This window comes from Monodon monoceros, unplaced genomic scaffold (assembly GCF_005190385.1).
Source record: "Monodon monoceros isolate NGI ecotype Baffin Bay Population unplaced genomic scaffold, NGI_Narwhal_1 Super_Scaffold_21, whole genome shotgun sequence".
Classification (NCBI taxonomy): domain Eukaryota; kingdom Metazoa; phylum Chordata; class Mammalia; order Artiodactyla; family Monodontidae; genus Monodon; species Monodon monoceros.
In genome coordinates, this window is record NW_021703778.1 from 10,823,595 (window position 1) to 10,833,537 (window position 9,943).

The window sequence follows — 9,943 nt, forward strand, 5'->3', positions numbered from 1 at the left end:
TGAAACATTGTGAATTTCTAGGATATTGAAACTAACATATATGACTTAATTTAAAGACCTTTGGGCACTTCAGTAAATAAATGTTTTGGCTGGAATACAACACAGCAGTTTGGTAGAAAAAAAGTCAACCTGTTTAAGGAAAGGTATAGTGAGATTTCAGTGTTTTACAGAACAAAATTATTTTAGGCTCAGCCTTTGGAAGGGTCATTTTTTGGAGAAGGCAAAGGATTGTGGTGCTTCATATGTACTATCTCCTGTTGTTCTCACAACCCAAGCAGGCAGGTATTTTTATCCATATGTTCTAGATGAGCAGCCGAGGCACAGGAAGATTTTGTAACTTTCCCAGGGTCTGAAAGCTGGTTTTGGAACCAGGGCCTGGATACAGGTGATCCAGCTTCAGAACTGCCTCTATAAAGCATACGGGAAAAATTTTTCACCTCTGGGGTATTATAAAGATGGTAAAATGCAAGAAAACCTTTAAATTATGGAATTAGAGCTTACCACCCACACAAGAAAATGGAGGTGATAGTTCTAATGATTGAAATAACGCTCTCATCAAAAGTCCATGATACACACATACACTACCAAATGTAAACTAGTTGGCTGGTGGGAAGCAGCCGCATAGCACAGGGAGATCAGCTCGGTGCTTTGTGACCACCTACAGGGGTGAGATAGGGAGGGTGGGAGGGAGGCTCAAGAGGGAGGGGATATGGGGACATGTGTATGCATATGGCTGATTCGCTTTGTTATGCAACAGGAACTAACACAGTATTGTGAAGCAATTATACTCCAATGAAGATATATATATAAAAAAAAAGCCCATGATACTATTGATCGTGAATTCCTCTTTTGTGTCAGTGAGATTAATTCTGTACTTGATACAATGTATCTAAGTTTTAAATAGATCATTTTGGCTTTGCAAAGATATGGCTTCTAGTATCATTCTGATTGTACCACCAGGAGATTTCTCATTTCCCCTGTGAAGAAAAGGAAACAGCCAGATTGAATCATAATAATTAATAAACCCCCCTCCACAGCATTGGTTAAGCACTGCTCCACATCCTCTTGCAGTTTTTTTTTTTTTAATCCTTTTACTCTTGACAAAAAAGGATGCTGAGAAGATGAGCAAGGCTTTAATCAGTGCTAAATCAAACCAAAGACTGATTTAAACAGTTTCTGGAAATAATGTCCAGGTCATTCCACATCATTGACATTATGAGAAACAGATAGCATTCATGAACTACTGAAAGAAAAAAAAAAAACATAGTTTGAAACAAAAGTGTGCATTTAAGATCATATTGTCCCATTCTATTCCAGTGTCAGAAACTGGCATTCATTTCAGAAATCAACCTAATAGGATTGCAGGGATTTTTCTTGAATACATTAAATCATTCTCAGAAAAGAAAACTACTACTAAAAAAAAAAAAATCAACGTGCTTCTCAGTTCTCCCAAAATTTAAGGCAGGGGCTTCCCTGGTGGCGCAGTGGTTGAGAGTCCGCCTGCCGATGCAGGGGACACGGGTTCGTGCCCCGGTCCGGGAAGATCCCACATGCCGCGGAGCGGCTGGGCCCGTGAGCCATGGCCGCTGAGCCTGCGCGTCTGGAGCCTGTGCTGCGCAACGGGAGAGGCCACAACAGTGAGAGGCCCGCGTACCGCAAAAACAAACGAACAAACAAAATTTAAGGCAGTATTCATAATGGCACCCTAAGAATATCTTTTTTTTTTTTTTTTTTTTTGCCACACCACGTGGTGGCTTGTGGAATCTTCATTCCCCGACAAGGGGTTGAACCCAGGCCCATGGCAGTGAAAGTGCGGAGCCCTAATCACTTGACCATCAGGGAAGTCCCTGTTTTTCGATGTCTTTTTTTTTTTTTACGGCACCCTAAGAATAATATGATGTATTCCTTAAAAATCTTCTCACATACATCAATTTACCAGATCCCCATAACAAGTATATACCAATTTTAAGATTAAGAGATTAAGATTAAGAAACAGATTAAAAAATAGAGGCCTGTACAGATGAGAAAGGTACTCACTGATACTGTAATAAGAGTATCTTTTAAATGTAAACCTAAGTTCCTTAAGAGTTAAACAAATGTCTAATGCCTAATTCACTTACTATTAAAAGTGGAGACCACAGCATGTGCTAGGCAGCACTATAACATGGGGAAGTGGGGACACAGCACCGTTCCATGTCTGTTTAAAGTGTAAATTTCATGGGAATCCTTCAGACAACTATCAGACTTCTATCATCTTTCCTGATAACCAAAAAAGTAAAACAACTCCTTTTAAAGGGAAACCATTTCCTGTGACACCTTATCCTAGAAAGCAAACCAAAAAATTGTGAGTAGATATTGAACAACAATGGTACCCACAGGGACTTCCCTGGCGGTCCAATGGTTAAGACTCCGCGTTTCCACTGCAGGGGGCACAGGTTGATCCCTGGTTGGGGAACTAAGATCCCACATGCTGAGAGGTACAGCCAAAAAAAAAAAATTAGAGATTAAAAAACAAAAAAAGGTACCTACAAATAATCTGAAATATCCTATAATACTCTGTACCTTAGAAAGTGACTGCATGTCAAAATGTTCCATTACATAAAGAAGGCTGCCCAACAAGCTTAAAATTCAATAATTTATTGTGTTATCTGTTTCATTGTCAGTTATCAGAATGAAGTATACCAAGAAGTCAGTTAACTAAGACTTTATCCTTTAGACAATAATACACTGGTACTTTGGCTGATATCAAAGAATTTGAACTTGTAACGAATTTTATAATAAATTTTTTAAATGATACTTATTTATTAGAAAGAAAGCCAGGATATTAGCAAGTTAACTACAGAAGAGCGTATAAATGCTAAAGCTAAAATGAACAGGAATGGTGGTTGCTCAGGGAATAATTTAAATGAAGTGAATTCTGATTTGCAATTTGAAAATGTTGACAAATAGATGGGCAGGATTTAGGAAGCATTTTTAGTAGAACATGATAAGGAAAGACAGGAGGAAAGAAGTGCAAGACAGGTTTGGATGTGTGTTAGGGGAGAAACAGAGATGCATTTGTTTGGAGGTGAAAGTTCTCCAAATCCCCACATGCTTTCATGAGTAAGTGAGTCACTTTACTTTCTCTTCTTTGAAGAGGGTTTGGAGACTATTTATTTCAAGATGTGATGGAAAATTAGAGTGAAAATTAAGTGTCTAGTGAGTTAGGCACGCAAAACCATCACCATTTCCTCTCCATTCTATTCATCACCAAGTCTGCTCATCCTACTATATTCTTGATCTCTGTGAATGGTAAAACCATCCATCTAGTTTACAAACTTGAATCTTTCTCCATGCCCTTCTCATTTAATCTGTCATCAAATCCTATAAAGCTACGTCCTAAGTATTTCTTGAAAATACTTCTTCTGGTTCCACTACTGCAGCTTATACTCTGGCCTCTTAATGGGTCTCAGGTCTGTGAGTCTAATCCCCCCACCCCACCCAGTTGCTAGCATGATCCTTCTAAAATAAAGAGTTAATTATGGTATTCTACTTAAAATTCCTCAGTGATATCTCATAGCTTTCAGAAACATGTAAACTCATGGATCCTGCCTGATTTTCTAGCTTCATCTTCACAACCCCATACATACATGTTTTGTTCCAGGCAAGCTGAGTGATACGTCCCTACTTGCCGCCATGTTGTTTCCTCTGCTCACCAATTCACCTACATGACTGTCACTTGACTTTTAAACTTTGACTCCCACGTGATCAGCTCTTCTAGAATGCCTTCTTTAATCCCTCAGTCTGATATCTATGACTCTCTCCCATCCATAGCCCCAGGTCTAAAACATGATCATGGCCTGAAGCAGACTAGGCAAGAGCCAGCCAGGCAGTTGTCCAGGGCACCAGTGTTCAAAAAGATTTACACGTCGTTAGGAACATTGCAGAGAGAATATAGTGTTTATCAATACCACTGGTGCTCAGAAGGACTACTTCAACAAGGTTCTAGGAATCAGAGGTGAGAAGACCCAAGAACATGCTTGAATAACAATAAAGGATTTCTAAACTGCCTTTCACAGAGGGTGGGTTTGGTTAGTTTCCATGTTTCTGTGTTGCTAGTAAGGTATGCAAGTTAGGAGTCCAAGCTGAGCTGCTTAGGACAGCACAGGAGAGGGAACCTCTGCCAATAGGTGTCCTTCTCTGTCCTTCCCTGCATTGTGCTTGTGGTGGGGGGTCTGTGCAAAAACTGTGGTCTCTCCCCAAAAGGAAAGTGGAACAGATGCTTAAAGAATATCAGTTTGAAGGGGAACCAAATATCTAACTAGCTTTCTCAGGGTCCACCATGTTTCTGGCTGGTTCTGATCATAATATATATCATATGATCTTGTAATAAGTTGAATTACTTGCCTAAGTTCTCCATAAGCTTCCCAAGGACTGAAACTATGATTTTTTGTTTTGTTACAAATCTGAAAAAGGAACATGTTGACTCAAAGTGTGTGATCTGGAAGGATGATGATACAAAGATCAAGAGTTAGCAGTGTATATTGAACACCGTCCAGAGAAGAACGACCTTGAGTCAAACAGGTAAGAATATTCTGTTCACTCAAGAGGTATTCTATATTGTGGGATAACTACAGTTAATTGTGAGTGAAACATCCCTGAAAACTATCCTTCTCTCTTCGGTTTGACTTCATATTTACCAAATAAACTACTATTTCCACAGTATCTTCTTAAAAGGGATGGGGAGTCTTCGGTGGAGAAGACCAAATATGTTGTCACTGGAAAGATATATCAACCATTATAAATCAATAAATGTACATTTTAGTTTATGTTTATTCTTCTATAAGTGTGATTAGTGGAAGATAAAAATCTCTAAATCTGATCAACTTTGTGTACCTGAACAAAATTTAATTTCTGGACTTCTCACTGTGGTGACTGCATCAAGGCATTATGTCCCTTTCTGAGGTCTTGGGAAAATCAAATAATTTATGTGTAATCATTTTCAAAGTTATAAAGCTCCTACATGTAATTTTTTCCTCTTTGATAAGAATGACCTGCATATTTCAAAGGATATTTTAGCTTTGATTGTTTTCTCCTTAAAATTTCATTTCATTTTGGTATGACTTTCGGCCAGTAGAAATTTTATGCTCTTGACCCAATTTCAACTAATATTTTCCTTCTTTCTTTTGCCAGTAAAATATTATTATACTCAACTTTTCTCAAGAGAAAGACGTTCTGTTTCTTCATAGTAGGCTACAACACTGAAGGGAAGAGGGGGTACCTTTTGACTTGACTCTTTTTCTGGAAAGTATACAGAATGCTGTGAATAAATAAGCTTTTCAGATCTTTTAGGATTAAGTTACATTACTTTAATAGAGAAGAACCCTAAACAGATGTGGAATTTACAAGAAATGATGTTTTTTCTGGTAATGACCCATGTTGATTTGGCAGTTGTTTAAATATTATGTCAGCCAATTATATTTAAAATCTCAAACAGATTGGAGAGATAGTCCCAGAAAAAAAGGTAATATCGAGGGCAAGTAAAATTATTTTCTGAAAACTTCTGCTATTTGATTTGAACCTTGTAAAATTCAAGACAAATATGAATAATCTCCAATCTTGTCAAACCAGGATGTCAAATCATTTTAACCAGGCCACTTGATCCAGTAGAAATGCTATTTTCTTGCATATCTTTTCTGTTAGATTAGGAAACTGTGTTGTGCTAAAATGAACAAGTTAACTATCCATTATGCAAAACCCATGGGTTAAATGTTTTGCAATTCCAAAATTTTAAGATTTTAGAAAGGTGAAGTCATGTGTTTGCCATATATTCAGTGTGGTAGTAATAATTGGCTCTCTGAAAAATGTGTGTGTGTATACATAAGTTTACTAGGACTTTTACTGATTAAACAATGTAGAACACAGAATTACAAATAATAATAAAATATACAATACTCTTTCCTGTAACCGTATATAACCAGTCAATTTCCACCGAAAGCTTTAACTTATTTTTGCCCAGCTCAAAATGTTTACTCTATATCACTTGGTGCCAATCTCACTAATTTTACTTGTAATCATCACTTAGAACTGTATTAAGCAGGGTTGTTAATTGCAAATAACAGAAGTTACTCCGAACAAGTTTAAGCTTAAATTAAAATAAATTTATTAAAAGATAATAAATGGACCAAAGAATCTCCAGAAAACCAGAGAATCAACTTTAGAGGTTGGCACCAGAAACAATACCCAGGTCACATCATTGAATTGCTTTTGGGGACCACTAAAGTGGCAGTAAAGTCATTAAAAAAGTAAGTCATAAATGGACAAAAATGTCAGATGAAAAGACCAGCAGCAGCACAGAAAGCAAGTGAATGACTCAATGAGAACATGAGATAGTAAGTGCTGCAAACAAAACATATTGAGGGGCTTCCCTGGCACGCCAATGGGTGAGACTTCGCGCTCCCAGTGCAGGGGGCTGGGTTGGACACCTGGTCGGGGAACTAGGTCCCACGTGCCGCAACTAAGAGCTGGCACAGCCTAAATAAATATTTAAAAAAAATATTGAAAACCTAGAAGTTCTCTAATTTTAAAGAAAATGATATACTACAACATGGATTGCAAATCTGGGGTGTGTGCTGTCAAGTATACCCCAAACAGTATTTTTTTACGTGGCTTCAAAAGAAAACCTATTGCTGGGCATATAGTTATAAATTAAAGTTTAATGTTGCCATGAATACAAGCAAGCCTAGTTTAATCTGAAATAAAGTTGAGTGATTTAAACATCAACGTGCATTGATATTTGTGCCTTAAAGAGTGCCAAAAAGAGTTTTTGTTGTTGTTTAAAAATGTTTTTACCTTCTGTTCAAAATGATTCCTAGCATTTTTTTCTTATTTTAGCATTTCTTTTGAGCTCTGGAATATCTATTTTAAAGTTTCCATTTTTAAAAATGGCAATTTTTAATGGATTGAGAGAAACAGTATTTGCCGTGATTGTTTTTGAAAGTGAGTTGCTATTAAAATCTAACAAAAACTTCAAAGAGAACAATTTTTTACCTTCTAAACTCGATTTTGATGAAAAAATATTTTACAATTTTCATTAACATGTAATTTAAAAATCTCCTTTCTTTTTTCTCAAAAATCTTACAAGTTCACTATATTTTTTGACGTGGTAAAATAATTTCAAAGATAAGGTAGAAATTATAACCATAGCCTAAGAACTGATAATAATTTTTCATATCATAAACAGACCATACATTTTTATTTTAATACAGCCAAGATATGAAATCTATTTTTACAACATTAGAAAGAATCACAAATGTTTGGAAGTCCATTTTCACTAGCCTTCAACACAACTTTACAAAACAGTATACCTATTGGACACAAGAACATATAAATATTAGACAATCTAAATGTCCACTAACTGGCAAATGGATAGATTATGGTATTCATACTATAGGATATTATACAGTAATAAAAATTAATGAACTATGGTTTCACTCATCTGCATGGATGAATTTTAAAGTTTTTAAATAAAACGTCATGGAAGAATATATATAGTATGATTCCATTTACATAAATTTAAAAAGAGGCAAAACTAAACAGTGCAAAATTGTAATACAAACAAGGGAATGATGAAGAGAAAATTTAGGATAGTGGTTACCTCTGAGGGAGAGAAGTAAATGTAATCAAAGAGGAGCCACAGTGGGTGTCACAGATGAGGAATGGTCTATTCATCAAGGTGTGGGGCACATGGTTGTTTATTATTCCTCCTTAAACTGTAAGTGTACTTTACATACTCTGGAGAAAATGAGAGGTAAGAAAGTGGAGACCATATATGCAGACAACTCTTTTTGAAGGCTTGGTCTTGAATGGAATGTAAAGAAATAAAAGAGTAGATGGGGGGAAATGTGGATGTTTAGAGTTTTGTTTTGCTCTTATGCTTTATAAGATATGAAAACAGAGCATCTGAATGGCATAGAAAGAAAGGTTCCATCAGAGGGGGGAGGCTGAAGAAACAGCAGAGGAGAGAACTGATGAAGCAAGTGATGTGAGCGCCCTGACGGGAACAGAAGCCAAGACACACCTGAAGGAATACCACCCAATTCAACCCAGCAGGAGGCAGGCGAGGAGAGAAACAGGTACAGCAGATTCAGACATTTGGTGGTGGGAAACCATGTCTTCACTGCTGGCTTGTTCCTCTTGACTGAGGCAAGGTTTTTAGCTGAGAGGGAAGGGCTAGAGTTGGTTTTAAGAAAAAGTGAAGGCATGAAGTAAGTTTTGGACAGAGAACAAACCAACCACAGATAAAGGCAGGTACCCTCTTGAACAACTCACCATACCTATTTCCTTTGTCTGCCTAAAATGTATTTCCCCTTCCTTTTCACCTAGAAAATCTTGCCATCCTTCAGGACTTACCTCTGTTTCTATGTCCTCTGTGAAGCCTTTTCTGACTGGTCCATGGTAATCCTACAGCTCTTGACTGTATCATTTTTCACTTACTCATGGCCTAACTTGCAGTAACTCTTCTGTGTTGTATCAATACATGATTTAATTTTACATGTTGTCTCCTTAATTACAGTTCTTGTGGACAAAAATCATGTCTTTTTTTTTTAATAGATTTATTTTATTTATTCATTTTTGGCTGTGTTAGGTCTTTGTTGCACGGGCTTTCTCTAGTTGTGGCGAGTGGAGGCTACTCTTCGTTGCGGTGCACGGGCTTTTCATTGCAGTGGCTTCTCTTGTGGAGCACGGGTTCTAGGCGCACGGGCTTCAGCAGTTGTGGCTCGCGGGCTCAGTAGTTTTGGCTCGCGGGCTCTAGAACGCAGGCTCAGTAGTTGTGGCGTACGGGCTTAGTTGCTCCGCAGCATGTGGGATCTTCCCGGAACAGGGCTCGAACCCATGTCCGCTGCATTGGCAGGTGGATTCTTAACCACTGCGCCACCAGGGAAGCCCCATGTCATTTTTTTTTAAACACTGTCCCTCCCACTTTCAGAAAAATAGTGCATTCTCATACACACAGGAAAATTTACATGCGTTTTCTAAACATATAATTTACTGAAACAAATATCCTTATAAGCAAATGATAAAATAACTAAGACCTACGTGAATAAGTAAACTTTGAATCTTCCATTATTTTCTTGTAACGGCTCTTAGTTTTCAAGTTTTGGTTTTAAAATGTACATTTTAGAAGCCATAGATCCAAAGTTAACATAATTAGTTTAATTTTTAAAATTTTTAAACAGATTGCTTCGGCTCATTGAACAATTACAATTTTTTCTTGACAACTTATAATATGTTTATGGAGGTAGCTTTCCCAGAAAATGAAGCAGAATGTTATCAGCAAAGACAAATTATGTTAGGAATGCCATCTTGTGGTTGAGAGTAGTCCATTACACTAATAGGTCCTTTCACTGATAATCTTTAATTCAGAAATAAAACATCCAGGAAATTCACAAATGTAAATCACGTTTATAATGTATTGTTACTACAAAGAAGGAAAAACTAAATATGTGCATCAACTGTATGTGATTTTAGTTACCAAAAAAGACAATGTTCATTGAAAAGAGAGACCATAGACAAATTATATAGGAATGGAGTCCAAATAATACAGGAAAACTGGTAGAACTAGAAACATACTTCCATGAAGACTATTCAAATACTCTGAATTTTGGAAAGCTTTTCTCTTGAAATAGATACACAATTTTATTTCCGTATCCACTATTAAGTAGTTCTGTGGATTATTACATTGTGGATTTAAATCTTGTGTCTTGGTTTTCAAACTACATCACCTTAACTCTACATATCTTAAGGGGAGTGAAGGCCAGAGCACTTATCTAATCTGGGTGGCGTAGAATACACATAATTAATTACGAGTCCGAAATGGAGAGTCAAAAACACTACTAGCCCTTTCTTAATAGATGAGCTTACTACTTCCTCCACAGAAGTTAACCATTAGAGTGGTAAATTA